Consider the following 23195-nt stretch of genomic DNA (forward strand, 5'->3'; position numbering starts at 1 on the left):
TTTTGTTTTGCTTGTTACTCAGACTGTGAAAGAAACATAGGTCTACATATTTTCATTAGTTCCATGTATTACCGGTAGATGTTTTGAACTTACATGCAGCGTAGCTTGAAAAGGTTTTTGTGTGTGTGTGGCTTTTTATGATAGATACTTTATTGATCCCGTGAGGGAAATTGCAGTGCAACAGCAGCTTTACACAGTCAACACAGCCACAGTGTAACAAATGATACAATAATAATAATAGTACAATACATACAATACAATCAGTACAGTGAGGGTGCACTAAAAGAGCTACTCACAGTCCGGACACACAAAGAACAAACTAGAACAGAACAGTAAGCAGAAAAATTGTATCACACATATGAATATACAGTAAATATAGATGTAAATATAGATAAAGATATAAATATAAATGTATTGCACGGGTCCCTGGCATGTATTGCACAAAAAACGGATGTAAACGGGAAAAGAAAAGAAAAAGAACAGATGTAGCAGTAGATGTGTAGATGCGTTCAGTCCAGAAACAGATCACTGTCAATGTTGCCTCTGCTCAGACACAAGGTGGATGCATTGTACAGTCTTATAGCAGAAGGCAAGAATGACCTCCTGTAGCGCTCCCTGTCGCACCGTGGATGAATCAGTCTATTGCTGAACGTGCTCTTCATTTCTACAAGCCTGTCATAGAGGGGATGGGAGATGTTGTCCATGACAACATGATTCTCCTCTCAGCCACTACCTCCAAGGGGTCCAAGTCAGACCGTATTACAGAGCTTGCTCTCCTGATGAGCTTGTTCAGCCTTTTAGAATCCACTGCTCTAATCCCAGGGCCCCAGCATACCACTGCGTAGAAAATGGCGCTCGCTACCACTGACTGATAGAACATATGTAGCATCTTACTACATACATTGAAGGACCTGAGCTTCCTCAAGAAGTAAAGTCGGCTCTGTCCCTTCTTATAGATGGCCTCGATGTTCTTAGACCATTCCAGTCTATCGTCGATGTGCACTCCCAGGTACTTGTATGAGTCCACCATCTCCACGCCACTCCCATGGATGTAGACAGGAGTAGGTTTGACCTTTTTCCTCCTGAAATCTACCACCAGTTCCTTTGTCTTTGTTACATTCAGTTCCAAGTGGTTCACCCCAGACCACTCCACAAAGCTGCTGACCAGTCCTCTGTACTCCTCCTCCTGCTCACCCTTGATACATCCCACAATTGTACAGTCATCTGAGAACTTCTGCAGGTGGCATGACTTTGAGTTGTGCTTAAAGTCCGAAGTATAGGAGGGTGAAGAGAAATGGAGAAAGAACTGTCCCTTGAGGTGCCCCTGTGTTACTCACTACCTGTTCAGACACACAGTTCTGAAGTCTCACAGACTGTGGTCTGCCTGTCAGGTAGTCAGTGATCCACGAGGTCATGGAGGGATCGACTTGCATCTCCTCCACCTTCCTCCTTAGAAGTAAGGGCTGGATGGTATTGAGGGCACTGGAGAAGTCGAAAAACATGATCCTTACAGTGTTGCCAGCCCTGTCCAGGTGTGAGTAGGCCCTTTGCAGCATGTAGATGATCGCATCCTCCACACCAACTCTGGGCTGGTAGGCGAACTGTAGGGTTTCTCATGGCCATGAGAAATAGCAATGTTTAATTTGTTTCATTATATTTCAAAATGTTTCGTTAAAATTTATCATTTTTGCAACCAATGAGGACTTCTCCTAAGTTATGATGTCTTCATTTTTTCCTCAGATGTGAAGACTTCTGTTGTTTTAAAAGGAAAAAAAAACTTTACATTTAAAATAGGGTTATATTTTAGTTTTTTCCATGTTTGCCAATATGGAAGAGAAATAGCAACCCTGCAACTGTTCCATAGTTCAGTAAGAAGTTTAAAAATAACTAGAGAGTTTAAATAGATTTTTTGATAAGAAAAATAATAAAGATTCATTACATTGGAGGCATGTGTCAAGTGTCGATTCATTAAAAAAATGAAAAACTTTCACAACCCAAAGCAAGGCTGGGAAAGGTCAGAGGACTTGCCTCGTGTGTAAAACACTTAGTTGCAGCATTCTAGGTATTGTCGTTTAAATGCTATTGGCTTATGAGCAGCATCCCACTGCATAGTGCCACTTTAAATAAAACCAAGAAAAAAGATTCACACCACAAGGCTTTGTCTGTCTGTCAGCAGTATTGTGTACAGTATATAGTTGACTCTTACCTGAATGAAAACAGGACATAAAGAAAGGGTTTCAGAAATCCAAGCTTTATTCCCTGCTTATAGGCTAGATAACTGGAGACTACTTTGAGTTTGTTTCAATGATGTTTTGACTTCCTGTGGTCATATGCGGGTTGTTTGCACGAACCCATATTGACCAGTATTTCTCGCAGTGTGAATGTATGCACACAGCGGTCCCGCAGTGTTCCAGTTAGTTACGCACTATGGTAACAGTCAGATATACCTTAAAACTCTGGGCTTTATTCCATAAAATACATGTACATTCCATGCAAAATGCAAGGGTTTGATAAGTGTTATCAATTTCTTGCAAACATTTTCTTTGAGGGCATTTTTGACAACATTCTCCCTCAGGGCAATGCAGTGTATATAACCCAAGCTATAGATCTGCGTTAGGGTTAGGGTTAGGGTTCAGATTGCTTCAGAGTTTCCACAATCTTTCACTCATTTACATGCAAAATATCCTTCACTCAATCAAAATATACTCCTGAAGGGACCACACATCCAAGCCAAACTGAAGAGAACATACTGTATCAACAATGGTAAGATTCTGTTTTTGGACAAGTATACTGTTATTGGAAAGTTTGTGTTGAATGGTGTTTACACAAGAGATCTATTGAATCAGTCAAAAGAAAATAGCCAGATACTTTCTGGGATTGAAAGGAATTTCCTATGCTGTCAGGTTAAAAGAACTCTCGGAAGGACCCATTCAAGTATTCCAAATCTTCAAAGGCATTGATAGACAGAGTTAACGCCATAGACATCTTCATAATAAACAGTAAATCAAACTTGGGAGTAAAAGTAGAAACTAAAAAGGAAGTGCAACTTCAACTTCAGCAACTTAACTTAGACTGTCGTTAGTGGCAGAAATTAGTTCAAGAAATAACTATAGCATTACAATACATACAGTACAGAAAGGGTGGGGAATAAATGTAAGTACAGCAATACCACTGCATTTATGTTTCCATGATGTGCTTGAACAAGTACTGAGCCAACATTCTAAGGCATATGAGCCACAGGCAATACATAAAGAATGGAGAAGCAAGGTCAATTATGATTTCAAAATAACGACTTTATTAAGCACTTGAAACCACCAAGAAACAGCAGAGAATAGTATAAACACAAATAACACAAGTTCTGTCTTTTCTGATGTCTTCACTGTGATGTTTCATTCTCCACCATTACGTCTCTTCTTCCACTTGGAAGTCTAACAGACACAAAGGTGGGAGAGTTGGTAAAGGTGGAAGTTGGCACCAGGATAGACAGACGGGCTGGGTAATCATGTGCATGAAGCATACAGAATACAATACGTCCATCAATCAGTCAAGCAACATCACTGGGAGCCTCAAGCTCCAGCCCACCTGCATTTAATTAAGGGTGTACCAGAACAGGCCTGCCACAGTACTTTCATTTTTCATCTTTCACACAATTCAGTAATGACTTTAATTCATTCACTGATTATGAATAACATACATTGACAAAAATAAAGTAGTTTTTAATTAGTAAGCGATACCTTTAAATACATTGGAAGCTAAAAATATTCCAGATTAGTTTTTTGTGCTAAGTACTATAAATGTAAAAAGAATAACCTAAAAAATGCATTGGTAGAAATGTATTACAATATTTAATCATCTGCAAGTTTCTAGAGCACATACTACATGTAATATTCATTTTAATAAATTAAACAGTCCGGCTGTTAATGATGTATATTGTCCCCTATAAAGTGTTTGTGAATGTAGATTGTGATTTTATAAATTTTAGACCTACATTTTCAATTAAAAGGAAATGAAATGTTTCTGTTTTAAAATTAGAGCTGTACTGTAAAATACAGGACCGCAGATCACAGACAGTACCTTTTGCTCAAAGTTGGTTCTTCAGGGAAGACAGCAACCGCTGTCCAAAGTGTCTGAAATGACAAATCTTTGCATGAGACTCATTGCACCACGGAGTTGCAAAGCTGGCTCCTTGAAGGAAATCACCATCTTACCCGTCTAGGAAAAGAGCAAGCTTGTACCTGGTTTCCTGGGAGGCGTCTTGTGCCAGCCGAGTGGCAGCAGGCAGGATGCAGCTGGTGAGTTCCCTGGGGAGGTTACGTGCGCCCATCCTCTCCACCAGGACCTGGGGTGCTATCTGCTTGTGTGTTCTCATGTGTTTCTGGTGTGAGTGTGCACGTGTCCGTGTCTGTGTGTCTGTCCTGTGACGGACTGGTGACAAGTCCAAGGTTTGGCCTGATTTACACCCACTGTTTGCAGAAATAGGCTCCAGCTAACTCATGACCATAAACTGAAGAAAGTGGTTAGAAAATGAATGGATATCAGCATTGTAGTAAACATTCTTTAGTACATGCTTTGATTTAAAGCTCCGTGAAACGTAAATGACCCTTCACAGCTCCTGAAGTCAGACCCTAAGATTCTGGGTATTATTCTATTCTGTATATTTCTGCCCTCACCTCAGACCTCCATTCAGCAGTGCGTTGATTGCACGAGCAGGGGTACATGAAGGATGAATGTGTTGGATTCTCCGGCTTTGTGCAGCAGCACCTTAACTGTGTTGCCCAGTTCCGGGTCCATCCCTCTCTGCAGGAAGGTGAACATGTCTCTCAGACACACCACTGCCATCCTAGACACAGCTGATCGCAAGTTCTTCACCTGGGGAAAGGCAAACCACCGCCAGCACTGCAGAGCCTCGTCTGTACCCCTCTCTTGAACCATTCTCTATAAATGGTTCAGAATGTATACAAAAACAGTAAAAAGCAATCATACAAATGAACAATTAATATTTTGGAGAGATCACACCTCCTGCACGAGCGCCTGGGAGACATTGTGCAGTCTGCTCTTCAGGATGGCGGGGTGATGCTGGAACAGACGCCTTATGAAGGTCAGTCCGTCAACCTTCCTCTCCCTTAATTCAGTGAAAGGAAAGAAATATATCAACCAGGACAAAGAAAGAGGTCTAACTGTATAGAGCTATGGGCAGCAAGGTCTATATTTTCACTAGTCAGAACTGTATTCAAAGAAAGCGGAATAGTTGGATGCTGATTGTACTGCTTTATGCATACCAGTCGTCAGAGGCCAGAAACTGAAGGCTCTGGGTGAGGGCCAGCTCGGAGATGCTGATCTGACCTGCGATATGGGGGGTACTCTTCAGAGGCAGAAAGAGACGTTGTAGCGGTGAGGCTTAATAATAAGGCAGAATTAAGTGTTCTGAGCCTTCCCAAATGAGGCCCCATTTCTCTGTTCATCTCTGTGGTGCAGCCACAGAGAAACTATTCATGCAACATGTTTTCTTTTGATAAGGACAGCTCCCAAAGGGGGATGCACTTAGCTAAGCCTGGCTATCATGATCAATGGTCATCCATTGGCGCCTATCTGTCTAGGGAGTGCCAGTTGGACATCTGGACTGCATTACTAAGTGTCAGGACTAAGTGACTCATATCTCACCTTGATCAACCAATCAGGGACTGGTAGGGCCGAGTAACCCACGTGGGACTCTGATGCCCATGGAACTTTCAGCCAATCAATGAGCTGAAGTTCCTCCAGGTAAAAACAGGCAACACAGAGAGCCTGAGAGATTCAACAAGATTCAGATTCAGATTCAACAAGATTCAGATTCAGATTCTAAAGGGAATTCAAAGGAGAATTCCAGGGCAGGACGGCCCAGGAGCAGAAGGCTCCCAAGGGCAGGACATTCTCGCAGGGCGCCTCCTGACCATCCTGAGACTCAGCCCGGACAACCACGGAACGGCCAGTGTGTCCGAGTGCCAGAACTTTCCTTTGTTCTAAGAGTCTAGAGTGGAGGTTGCCAGAGAGTAGCCAGCAGCAGGCCTCGTGAACAGGTCGGAACTGTGGAAAGCTGAATCACTGTTCAGAACTAGCTCTTCATCAGGAACGAACCGGTCCTCTTCCTGACTTGCTGGGACCCACAGTCATCTTTTCTCCTGTGCACAAACTTTGCTAGTTAATGCCAACAATGAGCACGGAGCCAGAGAGCGCGGATTGGACAGCAACAGCCTGCAACTGTTTCTTTGTGCCCGCAGGAGATCTGAATCCCCAAAGATTGGATGAGTATTCAACTTCAATGCATTACAGCTCGAGAATTCAATTGTTATCCCAACCAGTTGATATCAATTTAATTCCTAAGAGTTATGTACTTGTTTGAGTATCTAATGTAGAAGTTATAACCAAGTTCATTTATGAAACGGTCTTAATGAATGATATACTGAACGTATGTCCTCTTGATATGTATAACTCTTTGTAACTGACCGAATATACCTTTTGTATTCTGATAACCCTCTCGATAAGATCTGTTAGGTTTATATGCATATTCTATGTATTAATAAATGTATCCTGGTGTATTAGTACCTGTGTGTGCGCGTTGTTTGAGTTATGTCGCATGGTTGGATTCTAAAGCCATCAAAAGAATCAACTTTGTGATTTACTGCTACAATTAATAATTGTCTCAGTAAATGCCCAAACCCTACAGAACTGGTGCCTTCAGAGAGCCACTATGATTACATATTTGGCGTCCCTGAACCGGTTTTCCCTACATTATTTGGCGTCCCTGGGTCGGTTTAATCTACAACGTTATCCCTCTCCTCTGCAGATCCATCCCCCCCTGTCATGCGCAGGCGTTTCTTAAGACTCCCCACGCTCCTCCACTGGTCCTGGACGTGCCCTATCTTGTGTGTCTGTAATAACAGAAAAGCACAAGTTAACCCTGGGCAATCCTGGCCCGGCACAGTTTTGAGACCAGCTGGACCAGACCTGGTAAAAGTTTTTACTTTGAGTCCTCTGAAATATTTACTGTTGGACCCCATGACATAAATTGTTTCACAGCACTGAATTGTGATTCATAGTATTCATATACATATACTTGCATTTTATTTTGAGTTTCCTCTATATTTTGCTGCTGTAACATAACTTACACCCATATGACAGCAACTCTATAATGCTGCTGATATAATTAAGTACAGTACATAGATGAAAGTGCCATGCAAGGGATTTGATAGGTGTTTTCTAAAAGCAAGCTAAAGGCTTTCACAAGTTATCCACCAGAGTCTACAAAAAATGTAAAAATGTTTAGATAAATAACGGTGCCTGATCATTGAAGGAAATCTGGCTGGTCCCAAAATGATCAAATCCCTCAAATACCACTGATGCAAATACCACTGTAGATGGAAATAGAACATATTAGTCCTGTTTCATTGTTTTTTTCTTATATACTGAACCCCAAGGTCTACAAAAAAATTAAAAATGTTTTAATTTCTGAGATTTCTGAGATAAATAACTGTGCCTGATCATTGTAAGCAATCTGGCTGGTCCCAAAATGATCAAATTCCTCAAATACCAAATATATTATAGATGGAAAAAGAAACATATTAGTCCTGTATCATTGTTATTTCCTATATAGTGAACCCCTGAACAGATTTTTGCTGTTTGTTATTATTGGGTCAATTCCTTTCCAGGCTGTATTTTTACATCTAAAATACTCTAATATTCTATTCCAGAATACTGTCTGTATAGGGCTTCAAATACTGTTGTTGTGAATATTAGGTCAGTACGTAGACAGGACTTGATCATAATATACTGTAGTTACACTTGTGTGCTATGGCATTACAGTATGCAGAGTACACACGTATGCTGATGGAGACATTATTACTAATCTTGATTGTTTTTGATGTCTTGATGTGAAGTGTTTATAAATAAATATACTTTAGAAGGTATTATAAAAAACTAGGACATTGATGAAACACAAAAATGAAAGACCTACAGAGCATTTTCAAACTCAAAAGTTTTGTTTGTAAAAAACTCAAAACAAAAGCAAAGAGAAATAAAGGCCTCTTACTCACCTCCTCGACGTAGGGGTGACTGTTGTGTTGGACTGCCTTTCCATAGACTCGCGCCAGGGGCTCGACACTTGTGTTGCCAGTGCTGGTGCCTTGCCCAGGGCACGACATCAAGCTCTGCTGAGAAGCAACTCGAGTGGAGCTCCCCAACACTCCTATAGAGACAAAGTGACCAAAGCACTGGCCCTGAGACTTAGACCTGCACTGAGCTCTTGAGAACCTATGAACAGATTTCAAAACTGACATTAATAACTGCATCACCTGTTTTATTTTTAAAGTGTTAGTGAGTTGGAATGTATGATTTAATTACAATGCCTGACAGGCATCACTGAAATGGACGCAACAATATTAAAATAATAATGTGATAATAGCCAGATTCGACTGAAAGCAACTCACCAAATTGAGGCTCAGAAATTACACCAACAAATTGGTATGACTTTAAAAATATCACATCTCTGCCTATGTTACAAATGTGTTGACTACAAAAACTCTATCATCATGATCCAGAGTCCCATTGACTACATTAGATTAGTTAAAGCCTGCATTCCCATCTGATATTATCATTCCTCTGTGGGCTAACTATCACATAATGCATCACATAATGCATAATTTAACAAAGAATCAAGGCTTAATAGTTAATTTTCCTTTGTTTTTCCTCAGAAAAACTAATTATCCTTCAGAGCCAGTCCTTGTTATCATTAGTGACATCTTAACCAATGGTGCAGCCGACTCACGTCTGGGGATTCTGGACACTCTGCGGGGCACTCGGCCCGGGGGTGTGGCAGCAGGAGGGGACACCACTATCAACCTGTCCTCCTCAGGCTCACCAGGCCCATTAGAATATGTCAGCCACTACTCCACTACACTCACATCCGAGGTCACCCCTGCAAAACAAAGTCCGCATTTCTCAACACCCTTCACCTTTCAAAACCCAGCAGACACACTGACACTCATGCCGAAGTACAAATGCCAAAATCAACTGAGAAAAATGTGGGCAGGTGTTATTCTTTATTTCTTTATCTCTAAATAAGACCCAGTAGGCAGCAATAATGAACAGCTACTGTGTTTTCTGTGGACAAAGACAGTTTTTTCACTGATGAAAATGACTAGGAAATGCAGTAATCTAGTCTAGAAAAGAAAAAACTGAAACAGACTGTGCCCCATTCAAAACCCAAGCTGTAATGTTTAATTACTGTTCAGTTTTGCCCAGTCTCACAGCTGGTTTCTCAGCACACACTCATACACACAAGCAAACACATTCAAACAAATGACAAGACAGCAGCTCCAGCTGTCAGCACCTTCGGTGGGGCTGTCCTCCACTCTGGAAGCAGCCATCAGCTTTCTGGAGGGGATTCCATCCAAGCGAGACCTTGCTACTAAAGGAGGGGAGTAATCGGACCTGCACGGAAGACACAGAGAAAAGTGAAAAAATAATAACAATCAGCACTGCTCTGACAGTTATCTTTACAGAGCTGGAACAGAGCTGTCAATTTTGAGATCCCCAACCCCACAGGCAAGAATGTTGTGATGTCCACCACTGGTGTGTTCTGACTTCCTCATAGTCCACTGCCTCCTCTTCTCCATAAAGCTGAAGGTTACTTTCCATTGGGCGCTCCAAGGGGCGCCCTGTCTGGCTTGCCTTTCCTGAGTCCCTGGGCATACCCTAGGCCCTGTCGGGCAAGGGCTTGGTGCCTCGAGAGATCGGGGGCACGGGTTTGATTCCATTGAAGACACAGCGGCAGGTTGTGGAGCACATCTGAGAGGCTCTGAGGAGCTCTGGGAAGGTCCTTCCCTGGGCTTCCCCTGAAAAACACAGACAGGGCTTACACATACTGTCTGTACATAACGTTCTGAGAGGAAACTATATTTCCACTTGACCTTTAAGAAGAATAAAGGGTGAGGACTGCTTGTCTATTGTGAAGGCTGTAGTGGTTAGTCAGGATGGCAGTCTTCCTAACAAGTTGCCATTGTTGCTAAAACACTACATCAAGTCCCCTGCTCTTTCACCACATGGAGGTCAAGATTGTGCAAACCAACTTGACTGTAACCACTACCAGTCTTCATAATAGGCAATCAGTCCTCAGTCTGATACTTAACAGTAATCAATAGTACTACTATCACCAAAATTGGAATCAAAACTGCAGTTGTCAAAAATCATCCAAACTAGCATTATCAATGTTCCTCAATTTTTATGATCACTTAATAAAAACTGAGCAAGATGAAAGAAAGGAGAAAGAAAAGGAATGGATGTGTATCCTTCCCTGCAGTGTTCTGGGAACTGGGGCAGAGGGATCTGCACAGAAGACTGCTCTCCTTCCTGCTGGATCAGGTGCTGGACATGCCAACATTAGGGTCCACATTCCTGCAAGCTGGCTGAGAGCCCAGACCCCCAGCAGCTCCTGGGGCTGTGAGAAATGTACGCTCTACGCTGGAATGTCCGCAGAGAGGGCAGGAAGTCTTTGTAGGCACATTGTCCCCACCATGGACAGGAGCTGTCAAAACCAGCCAAACATAGCTCATTCCTTGGTTTTCCCAAACATTGAAAGATGTTAAGGATTAATATAATTAACTAGCATAGCATTATCATTACCAGCCCAAGCATCATTTGTATAACTTGAACTTGAACTTTATTGCCATATGTAACCGGTACTGGTACAATGGAATTCTTACTTACAGAAAGTCTCTCGGTTGTAAAACAAGTGTAAAAACAAAACAAAGTGCAAACAGTGCATCAAGACAATGTGCAAACAATAGACAATGTGCAAGTAAACATGCAGGCAGTTTGAATGTAAACAATACAGACATGTAAACAATGACTGGAGACGTACAATAAATAAATTACAATGAGGTAGATGGTGATGGTGTGGGTGTGGTCCGAGGGGGATGGCTAAATGTGTTCGCCAGTCTCACTGCTTGTGGATAGAAGCTATTGAAGAATCTAGTGGTAAGTGTCCGTATGCTCTTATATCTCTTGCCTGAGGGCAGTGGGGTGAAGAGCTCATGCCCGGGGTGGTGACTGTCCTCTGTGATGGCCAGAATTCTACCACGGCAGCGGTCCTCGTAGAGCTGTTTAATCTCGGTGAGACCGCAGCCAATGATCTTCTGGGCCATATTGACCATTCTCTGCAGTGCCTTTCTTTCTCGCGAAGAGGTGTTGCCATACCACACGGTGATCCCGTTGGTGAGGACGCTCTCGATAGTGCAGCGGTAGAAGTTCACCAACACATGTATTGGCATCCCCCATCGCTTGAGGCACCTTAAGAAATAAAGGCGCTGCTGAGCCTTCTTCATGATAGAGTCAGTGTTCACAGTCCAGGTTAGATCTTTAGAGATGTGAATTCCCAAAAACCTAAAGCTGGTGACTGTTTCCACTTCCGTTCCATCAATACTGAGTGGGCTGTGAGTGTGTGGCCTGTGTCTCCGAAAGTCCACTATTAGCTCTTTCGTTTTCTTTATGTTCAAGTCCAGGTTATTGCTATGACACCACCTAAGCAGCTGTACAACTTCATCCCTGTAAGTGGACTCGTCATCATCACTGATCAGTCCTATTATAGTGGTGTCATCGGCAAACTTGATGATGCGGTTATTGCTGTGTCTTGCTGTGCAGTCGTGAGTAAATAGGGAGTACAACCTTGGACTCAGACAGCAGCCTTGTGGGGTTCCAGTGCTCAGGGTGAGTGGTGTTGATGTTTTATTGCCTATCCGCACCACCTGTGGTCTCTCGATAAGAAAGTCCAGCAGCCAGTTGCAGACAGAGTTGCACAGACCTAATCCCCTGAGCTTTGTCACCAGTTGACTGGGTATGATGGAATTGAATGCTGAACTGTAGTCCACAAACAGCATTCTCACATACGAGTTCTTAGTGTCCAGGTGTTCCAAGGCTGTATGCAGAGCCAGGGAGACAGCATCATCCACTGATCTGTTGTTCTGGTAGGCGAACTGCAGGGGGTCCAGGGACTCTGTGATGGAGGAGTTGATGTGTGACAACACCAGCTTCTCCAGGCATTTCATCACCACAGATGTTAATGCTACTGGGCGGTAATCATTCAGGCATGTCACTTTTGTCTTTTTGGGGGTTGGAACAATAGTGGTTTTTTTAAAGCAAGTGGGGACCATGGACTGTGACAGGGAGGAGTTAAAGATGTTTGTAAACACTGTGGTCAGCTGGGCTGCACATGTCCTCAGGACGCGAGGTGGTATCCCATCAGGCCCTGCAGCCTTACGGGTTTTCACCCTGCTCAGAGTCTTCTGCACGTCCTGCTCTGAGAGTTTCAGAACAAACTCGCCCTGCACACTTGGGGTCTTCTCAGCAGTGCCCGTGTTCAGAGCATCAAAGCGTATCATTAGACATCAAGCGTATCATTAGACATCAAGTATCAAGTATACCATTAGACAGCCCAAGCCTTAGCTGTTAAGTAATGCATATGCGTGGAACTGTGTATCCAAAATCCATTGGGAGTTTTAATGCTATGGCTAAAGTTCTGTTGAGAAATAAAAAAAAAACATTTAACAGCTTGTGAGATATCAAATCCTTTTTCATCTAAAAGTCCAGTTACATCTATGAGCCAAAGACACAACCAAAGCACAGGCAATCTGGTGGGAAGAGAAGAAATGTCAATAGCAGGAAGCAGCACTCCCCGAATCAGTTTCAGCTGTGACTCTTGAGCTACTCATCAAGGATTTGCTTTTTGCTTTGAAAATTTCACAGCCTCTCACTTCTTTGTGAAAAAACAAAATTTCAAGATTTAATAACCGGCCTGAGAAATTGGGACTGCAGATCCCCTTTCAGGCCTGACCCTCCTCTGTGAGCACACCTCTCTCTCTGTCGGAAGGGTTGGTGGGGCTCAGGAACTGCATGTCCGAGTCCTCTCCACCACTGTTCTGTGACATCCTCAGGAGCCCTTTCTTCCCTGAAACCTGGGGTTGGTAAGGCTCTGGGATAACTGGGTGGGGAAAGAGAGTTGCTGGGGTTAAAAAACTAAAACCACCTGTATTCTGGCCAGAATCTACTGCAAATGAGTTTGCTTACTCTGAAGAAGCTCCTTGGGGTTTTCTCTGTGAATCTGGAGATATCATCACCTTGTGAGCTTTTGTCACCTGATGATCTGCTGTGTTGCTAAAGCTGGAGTTGAAATGTGAACAGGAATGTGTACTGGCATATCCACTCCTAAGAGTTCAATAAATCCTGGGTTGTGCTGCTATCTCTAGCGTGGCTTGATTTGTGCCCATTGTCTACAGATCACTTCACATGTCCACAAGAGTTCACGATACAGTTCTGAAGGTCTCTGAAACTGATTTGTTGCAACCCCCTCTGATAGGGCAGTTATCTTAAGGGAATTTTCTTATTCAAGAACCAATTTTGATCAATTCTCAATTCATTCATCCATCCATCCACTTTCTAAACACTTTATCCAATACAAGGTCATGAGGGAGGGAGCCGGAGTCACAGGGCACACAGACACAAACACAGACATGCTCATATACTCACATCAAAGCCACTTGTTCCAGAAGCCAATTAACCTACCACCATGTCTTTGGACTGTGGGAGGAAACTGGAATACCTGGAAACCCATAAAAACTAGTGCTGCACGGCAGCAATGCCAACCACTGAGCCAACATGCCGCCCATTAATAACTCACCAAAATCAAAACGATCCTCAAAATCAATAAAACAATACAATGATCCCCAAGGCCAGTCTTACTATCCTCTAAACTTTTACCAAAGGACTCCAAAAAACATTCAAGAAAACGAATGTTAGAAACATAATGTTTTTACCACATCAGCAGCAGCAGAAGAGCCTTTTCTTGATGCAAGGCAGTTTAAAAAGACAGAGCAGAACCAAGTATACAGTAATAAAAAAAAAAATCCCTGATGCTGGAGAATCCTGTATCATGGATAAAAAGGTAAGTTTATTTTGGTTTTGTACAGTTATGAAGGTGGGATGTTAGAAAGGAATAAGGTCAAGTCTGTAATAAATCCCTCTTCACAGGCCATTAGAGAGTTTTTGTTACCAGTGAGGTTTTGCATGTAACTCTTGTACCAGTCCCTATTATCATTAGTGACATCTTAACCAATGGTGCAGCCGACTCACATGTGGGGATTCTGGACACTCTGCGGGGCACACGGCCCGGGGGTCTGGCAGCAGAAGGGGACACCACTATCAGCCTGTCCTCCTCAGGCTCACCAGGCCCATTAGAATAGGTCAGCCACTGTTCCACTACACTCACATCTGAGGTCACCCCTACAAAACAAGGTCAAAATTTCTCAACACCCTTCAGAACTGTCACCCTTTTCACCAATCTCACAACACCACAGCCCCCAGTAGCAGACACACTGACACACACACCAACCTCAACACAAGGAGGGCAAATGCAAGAACTGACTGAGAAGAATAATTGGCAAGGTCTTTATCTTATTTATCTCTTTAACTCTGAGTCCCAGCAGACAGGACGTTTCAATCTCTACTGTGCTCTACTGTTCAAACCTAGAGCTACTAGGTTACTTTCAGTTTTGCCCAGTCTCACGGCTGGTTTCTCAGCACACACTCATACACACAAGCAAGCTCATTCAAACAAATGACAGACCAGCAGCTCCAGCTGTCAGCACCTTGGTTGGGGCTGTACTCCACTCTGGAAGCAGCCATCAGCTTTCTGGAGGGGATTCCAGCCAAGCGAGGTCTTGCTACTAAAGGAGGGGAGTTATCGGACCTGCAGACAAGACACAAATGGAGACACAGTGGAGAAAAGTGAAAAAATGATAAGCATTGCTCTGTCATCTTTACAGAGTTCGAGCAGTGTTGTCAACTCTGTTCACTCCCTTGCCAAGTTCACAATCCTGCTTTGAAGCACATAAAACCACAAAAGATGCCAGCTTGAACAACAACCTAACTTTATCAACACTCTCCACTCCAGCCCCCACAAAAAAACAGAAAGATGTTCATAAAAGTAGGAGGCTACCTGTGTGGCAGTAAGCAAAAACAAAGTTACAAGTTTGGAAACGAGCTTCAGTGCACTTTTTATGAAAGCCACAACCGTCTTGAGCTGTAAGGGCAGTATTTTAATTGCTCTGAATGTGTCTGCAATGTGTTCATTTCTGAGGGCCGTGTGTCATGGACAGACCTGGGTTGGGCGTTCGGCGGCACAGGCTTGATTCCATTGGAGAAACAGCGAGAACGCACAAGCGTGGCTTTAGTTAGCACAGGGCAATTCTCACAGGCTTCACCTGAAGGACACAGTAGGAGGCATTCCTATAAAATTATAAAAGCAACTAGATCACATTTATTTTCTAACCACTTTATTTAATTTAGTGTTGCAGATAACACACCAGGAAGTGAGCCAAGAGCCCCAGTGCTGAAGACAGCAATGCTCATCACTGTACCACCATGCTCCCCATCAGATCTACACACTTATCTAGGAACCCCAGTGCAATAGCGATCTACATAGAGTTATTCCTAATTACTGTATATCCATATGCAGACTTGATCAGTTATTTGGAACTAAACTATGGAAGAACCCTGAAAAATTCTATTGAAGTTTCTACAGATTTTAACTCAGTAAAAACTCATCCCCAGTACTGGAATATGACCATGCCAGCTGAGCTCTTGGTTAAGCTAATTCAAAAGTAGTTGGATACCATCAATGCTCAGTTTTTGAGTTTCACACCTGCCTTCTTTCAAGTAATTGACTGAATGAAGTGACTGGACCTTTTGAGATTAAATTCACATTGCAGACTACAGTATGATACAATGATTGAAATCACCTGGTTTAAGTCTTTGACAAAGTGGCATCACCAAATACTAATTAACAGAGCATCGATGGGATTAACCTGCTTTGCCAAAGTGCACTGATTCCCATTATTGGTGTTTGTGTGGTCACCTATTGTGTTGATTCCTGGCTTTTCAATGCATCTGTCCTCTGCTGCTTCTATTTCTTCTCCCCTGTCCCAAACCCTCTCATGGCAAGACAGCAGCTAGTTCTGATCTCGCCATCAAGCTAGAGAGTAAGATTGTTCCTCTTCAGAGACTGATATTTACTGATCGGTCTATTAAAGCAATGCTTCTCAACCCTGCTTCTGGAGTGTCTTACTTTTCCTTCTGGCTGATCTCTAAATGATTGAGGCTGAATGATTCTTTTTATTTGGTGATTTGACCTTTTCAACATGTTTCTACTTTTAGACTTTGGTTTCAAAGACTCTGCTACGGACATGTTATGCAAAAAAAAACTGACAAATAAAATTTCACCTACTCTGCCCTCAGTTTTCTTATTAAGTGGTAGTTGTCTTATTTGTGTCTTAGCATCTATTAACAGGAGAAAAAATAATGGTCTGATGTTAAAAACATTTCAACCGTATTTTTTTACGGTAGATTTCTGGCAACCACAGCTGCCATTTTTTTACCGTAAATTTTACGGGTTGTTTTTTACAGTGCATCGATGAAAAAAAAGAGAATTAGCTCACTGATAGTTTTATGTGGAGGCTGTGAACACTTTCACATGTCGTGGTCTTTTAAATGCATTTGGTTTGAAGGCTTTCTGCGTTTCCCTTCCAAAGATATGGACAGAAGAATATTCTAGCGTGGTCAACAAATGGCTTAAAAACAACAGTGAAGGCTGTGGAAACAGCCACATGTATTTTGTACGCACACAAGTGTTTTCGTAACTCTAGCAGTTATCGTGAAAAGTCAACAGTCGTGCCAATTGTAATCGCTTTTATTTTTAAAGACATTTTAGAAAAGTGTCATCTCTGTGACCCAGTGGTGAAGAGCGGCCTGTTCTGCCAAATCCACTAGATGGCGCTACCTCTTAGCTCGCGGCTCCTGTCAGTTGAGTTCAGCGTTCTGCGCATGGGCAGTAGGGACTAAGAGGCAGTGAGCGACCGTTAAAAAGAACCCGAAATGACTCCAGAGAGTTGTAACGGTAAATACGGTGTTGTTTCCCTATTTGCACCCTAAATGAGTATAAAGGGGTATTTCATAGGATTGAGACAAGATTAGCAAGAGGGGTATTTCATAGGATTGAGACAAGATTAGCAAGAGGGGTATTAGATTTTAACGGAGTACACTGAGGCGGTAGCCAGTTTTTAGACACCTTCTCGGGCTAGGGATATCTGTTTATTGATTTGTAAGTAATGGGTTTCACATGCTCCTTGTATTTTCTGTTCCTTCATTCTTTACAGAGACTTATGTTTAGCACCGTTTGTTAAGTGTACGCAATTGTGAGTCTTATACTAATTATTGTCGTAATGTAGTTCTCGGTGAGGTGACCTGCCTATTTCTGTAATGTCATTTCTTTCTTTTTTTGTTGTTCAGTGTAGATGCGTTTCTGTAACGGGCAGATGGAATGTAAAAAACTGTCAAACTAAACATGTTTTCTTTGTTTTCCCCGTATTTTGTGTATATAAAAATATCGTTTTATGTCATTTCTTTTATTTTTATTTTTTAAAACTAAGAACAGATCAGACCACATACTCACCTAGAAAAAAAGAACCCCCAAATTATATTTGTGTCCTGTGCTAATTATTCTTTGCCAGGCTACGTCTATACAAAAAAGTTGCATTTAATACCACTCGATATTAATATTTTTACAGAGATAAGCTCTCGGATCGTGATCACAGGTGACCACTCGTGTCGTTTCTTTTTTTTAAAGACAAACAGAAGATTTTTTCAAATAGATCCACACATTTTCTCATATGCCCGTATTCTCCAATATCATCACAACAAAACCATAAAGTTTATTCCACAGATATGACACTATTGTGCAGTAAACCAATAAATTAAAGAACTAGCAGAACCCCAATAAAAACACCCGGCCAGCACAACATGTTAATATCATACCTTTTTACCAACAAAACCGCAAAAGCAAAAAACAGCAAAAATATATATATATATATCCCATTTTTTTTACCTTATTCTGAAGCATGATGTATATCCAAAATAACCCAGACTAGCTTATCTCCAAACCTGGAGGCTATTGAACGTTATTGACTTTGTAGTAAATGTGTGAAGAAGGACCGCGAGAAATAAGGCGATCTGACTGGTAAAAAGCGCTGTCAGTCATTGTATTTTCAGTAGGCTGGGCAAACGATTTTTTTTTAAAAAGAAATAAAAAATGAGATATAATGATGTGTTCCGGCTTAACTTAAACATTGCACGACTTTAAAACCTATAAAAACAGGTTTCGAGAGTTAAAAACCACTTTTTATGCGCGAGAAATGGGTGATTTTTCTTCCTCGTGATCAGCTCAGAATCTCTGTGTACGCTGTAAGGTTTTTACTTCTTAATTAAACGTTTAAAATACACGAATTTCATAAAGACACGTTTCGAAGAGAAAAAATCCCATTCTTTTCTCTTCCTGTTGTGTGAAACTGATCAGCAGGTCTTTTGTTCCCAATCAGAGGCTCTGAAAATAGCGCCCCGCCCACTGCGCTCCGTCAGAGCGGCGCGGCACCGAGAGAGGGAGGAGGCGCGGAGCGCAGCAGAGCAGAACGAGCGATCTGCTGCCTGGAGCGCTTATGGCAGCGATCGCCTCTGCATTTATAACTTAGTTTTTACACTTAATCAAGCAATATGAACCATCTCTTTTTACTTTTAAGTCACTTACTTATCATTAAGCACAGCTTTCTCACCACTTAGACTACTTTTTGATACCATCCTTAGACAAAGCAGAAACGTGTTGTTCTGTCTAATCACAAGTGGAAAGATTACAGATTTTAATCGTTTTTAATTTTGTTGCGTTATACATTTTAGAAACGTTTCATCCATACAAACGCCACAAAACTATTCTCGATTGTATTTCTGAATGGTATGTTACACTTAGTTCACTGTTTTAAATACATCTAATTAAGAAAGTTAAAGAAAAAATAGGGTTAAATATAATTCAAAATATTTTGCTAACAATGTTAACTGTTTATGAATAATAAAATGTATTAACTAAGGAGTAGGATGACACAGTTGTTAGTATGCTTTTTGTTTTGTTTCTTTTTCATAAAAACAACAGTAGTACCTGATGTCTCAGTGGCTTTCAAAATTAAATTATGCATGCAAACCTGCGAACTAGAACGATAACTAAGATATCCATCCATTTATAATGGTGGCGAAGCGGTTAGCATTGTTATCTTGCAGCACTGGGGTCCTAGGTTCAATTCCTGCCATCCTGTGTGTAACCCAGTGTGTAACCCATGTTCTCTCTGGGTTACATGGTTTTTCTCCATATGTGTGATATGACTCCCTTTGCACTCGTACAAAACATACTGGTAAGTTAATTGGTTTATGGGAAAACTGGCCCTGGTGTGTGTGTGTTTGTGTCTGTCTGTCCTGTGATGGACTGGCGCTATATCCAGGGTGTATTCTGCCTTGTGTCTGTTGCTTACTGGGATAGGCTCCAAATCCTCTGTACTGGATAAAGAGATTAGAAATGGATGGAAGTAAAGGCACTATGTGGATGGAACTATACACAGTGTTAGAAACTGAAATGGCAGCATCACACTGAGAATAAAATATTTTATAGTGCTGGCTTAAGGAAACAGCCTTTCCACCTCTCTTGCACATCAGTCTCCATACCTAGTTATTTAAACAAATTGCCTCTAATTGCCTCTAATTATAAACATCCCTCTTGGGGGAACATGCAAACATGTTTGCATGTTCTTTTGTAACATGCACCTTTTTGTGATTTTTTTGTATATCTAAGCAAGTGTTCCTGCATCCCTCTTCTGCACTATAGTCATGGCTTTTTTTCTGTTTGCTTATTTCAAAGCAACACCTGCTTCTTTTCTAAAACTTTTTGCTCATGTGCATTTTTGTATTTTTCTCTAGCACTTTAACTTTTCCTGAATTTTCATTTGCCTTAATTTGTAGAATGAATTTGAGTTTTAGCCTTAAAAAGCTTAAGTTTTCTCTATCTTTTGTTTCTTGTCCTACAACTGTTATTATTGATCACCGAATTATTGTACTTGACATGACTTCATTCACCCTTTCCTGAACGTCTATGACAGGCAGAGAGAGTGCTGTTTCTGTGCGATCTTTTGCAGCTGACATTTCACTGTTTTAAATGAACAAGAAATTAGATTGCTCATAAATCAATTATTCTATATAAACACAGCGTCATTGCCATCCGAAAATCCTCTTTTTCTTGTTCGTTTTAGAGACCTTGATCGAAACTGATTTTAGATGTCAGAAAGGATTTATTTTCTCTGTATTTCCTACATTGCTTTGTGGAGATTTAAACTTTAAATTTAGGCTCAGATTTCAACTATAAATCGTACAGTAATTAATAGCAGTAAATACTGATGTTTTGCTCCCTCTTACCACAAAAATATATATGTTTTGTAGCTGGGATGAACTTTATTTCGCACGCGTAGCTACTGCGATTCGGACACGGAACAGTTAAAGATGGCGGCAAATCAGGCAGCCGGGGGGGGGGGGGGGCGTCTTCTCGACTCCATAACTAAAATGCCAAATAGGAGTGGCTTAAGCGACATACTCAGTCGTGTAACTGACAGTTTGAGGTGGCCTATCGTGTAAATTTCGCTTTGTTGCTGATAGGTTAAGCTTTCGAAACTCTGCCCCAAAGTCATGTGACTGATTTTTCGCCCTGTTTCGTTGGTTAAACGCAATGATCACAAGCACCACCATGGTAACTGGGATGTGTAGTTTTTAATTCCGTTTGAATTATAACTGTACGTACTGTCTTCATATTTGGCCAGGGCTTTAAAGAGAAGGCGCGCCAAAACATTTTGGTGCCGTCGTCTCTGCTTTAAAGGTTCCCCCGTGCTGGAAGAATTTGACTTCGGAACGTTTGCCCAGCGTATTTTCAGCCATACAGAGGCCTTAGGGGGTAAGACTGCCTCTAGAAGCCTCAGGCTACATTCTGCCTGCCTTTTAGCTGTCAATCATTGACTCAGAAGGGGTAATCAATCAGTTTTTTATCAGTTTCTTCTCAGTGCTCCTTTTTTTCACCCTGGAAGGCAACTCTGAGGTGTTTTTCATTGCATAACAGCAGATAAAGGCTCTTTAGCAGTGTCTAAAGGTTTTTATAGAAATTGCAATGGTTTTTATTCTTATTATTTTCAATATTTTTATGATTTTTTATTATAGGCGTGAAATTAAATTCCAGGTCCAGTCTTCTCAAAACATGATGTCGAATTTTTTCTTATTGATCAATTTGTCCCAGATTTTTATCCAAGCTAGTAGTCACCCAGAACAAGGTTTTCAAATCATTCCCAGGGCCCTGACAGGCCTAGAATTGAAAATTCTGACCTCTGAATACCAACAAAAAAAAACATTTTTGCCTGCTGTTTTTTTTTCATATGTTTGTCTGCAGAGTGGGCACATTAAGAAATATAAGAGATTTGTTCACACTCAAAGCCAAGGGGGTTATTTTCAATTTAAGACCCGAAACCAGGCTCTTGCTATGTTCTGCTGCAGAGATATAACAAATGTTTAAGGGGGAGGAAACTCCAGGCAGAAATTGGCTAAATGTGTCAATGGTTAGAACTGGTTCAGATCAAAGATCAAGCACAGTTCAAACAGCAGGATCTCACACACTGGGACTGATCTGTGATCTGTGATGTGGTTGAGTGTGAATTGTGGTTCTCTAGCAGGCACAGTCTGTGCTGTGCTGAAAAAAAAACGATTGAACAACTCTTAAGCATAGTGTAGTTTTTGTTAACAAGTTTATCAGTGAAAAGGCCACGGGCATTTTTCCTCCCACCTATGTTCTCAGAGTAGAATAGAATTTATTATTAGCACAATTTATTACAGTGCTAAATTTAATATTATTGATAACTAATAGTTTATGCTAACACCTAACTTTCTTAACGCAAGAAATACTGCTCAATATGGCTTCGTGCAAAAAACCCGTACAGATGCAGCCATTGAAAGTGTGCGGTACAGACACGTACCGGAGGTAATTGGCTACGGCGTCGCGTATTGTGATGCACGATGACTCGCGGTACCGCGGTACGTGATTGGTTGACTGACAGGGGCACTCGTGGTCTGTTGGTCTGTCGTAAAAAGATTTACAGTAAACATCTTTACTGTGCCCGTTTTAGTATTGAATATTTATATGGAATTTTACCACTGAAGGGAAATCTTAGTAGCTGAGCATAAAAAGAATAGGAGCATACTGTGAGGCGTGTGAAGGCCATAAACGATATTAATTTTGGAACATAAACATACAGTATATGGCTGGTCTCGGTACTTTAAAGAAAAATTACACACCAGTATTCCATTTCCCCCTAAACATTTTTAGCATCGAAGTCTTTAACTAACGAGATACCGGAGTCAACAAGCATAATCTTAGAATTTGATTAAAAGGGAATATAATGTGGAATCGCGTATCTAAAGAAATTAATAACGATATAATTATATTCATGTACCGCAACACAAGAATAGTACACGCTGTACATTGTCTGTTGATAATGTTTCTGTAGTGCTTTTTCAGCACTCTGCATGTGACCTTGCCGGTGGCGCTGTGTGTTAGGTTCCTGACTCCCACGTCACACGGTCTGTGATCGAATCCCACTGGAACCATGACTTTTTTTTTAACAAACATTTCTTTGAAAAAATGAAACGTTTCCCTTGGTCAGAGATTAAATAAAACCTCACTCGCACCAAAGAAATTTATATTTCTAAATATCACAACATGATCGAATTTAAATCATTTTAATAACAATGAATAGTCACCTATGCGTTACAATATAAACATTTATATTGATTTAAATCGCGTTTTGATTTAAATCGTAAACGCGTGTTTAAATATATGTGTTTTTTGATTCACAATCAGACAAATGCAACATAAATTGATATCTTTGTCTTCTAAGTATCTTAATAAACTTTCAGCATAACTTTCTCCCCGTTTAGATTTATTTTTCTTGGGATCTTGGGATCAAACGTGGAAAGATTAGATTGTAATGGTTTTTATTTTTTAAATACATTTTATAAAAGTGTAATCTATGAGAAAAAGTTGTACACCACCCGCTATAAAGATACATATTGTGATACTTTCGGGTTCGGATAGGACTGACACGAGAACTCAGACTTGCGGAGTTAAAGCAAGTTAAAGCCTTGATTTTATATATCACCTTTAAAAGTGGAATCTCAAAGCAAAGTAAATACCCAACACTGCTTGTACCCAT

This window comes from Lepisosteus oculatus, chromosome 3, assembly GCF_040954835.1.
Source record: "Lepisosteus oculatus isolate fLepOcu1 chromosome 3, fLepOcu1.hap2, whole genome shotgun sequence".
In the NCBI taxonomy this organism is placed as follows: Eukaryota; Metazoa; Chordata; class Actinopteri; order Semionotiformes; family Lepisosteidae; genus Lepisosteus; species Lepisosteus oculatus.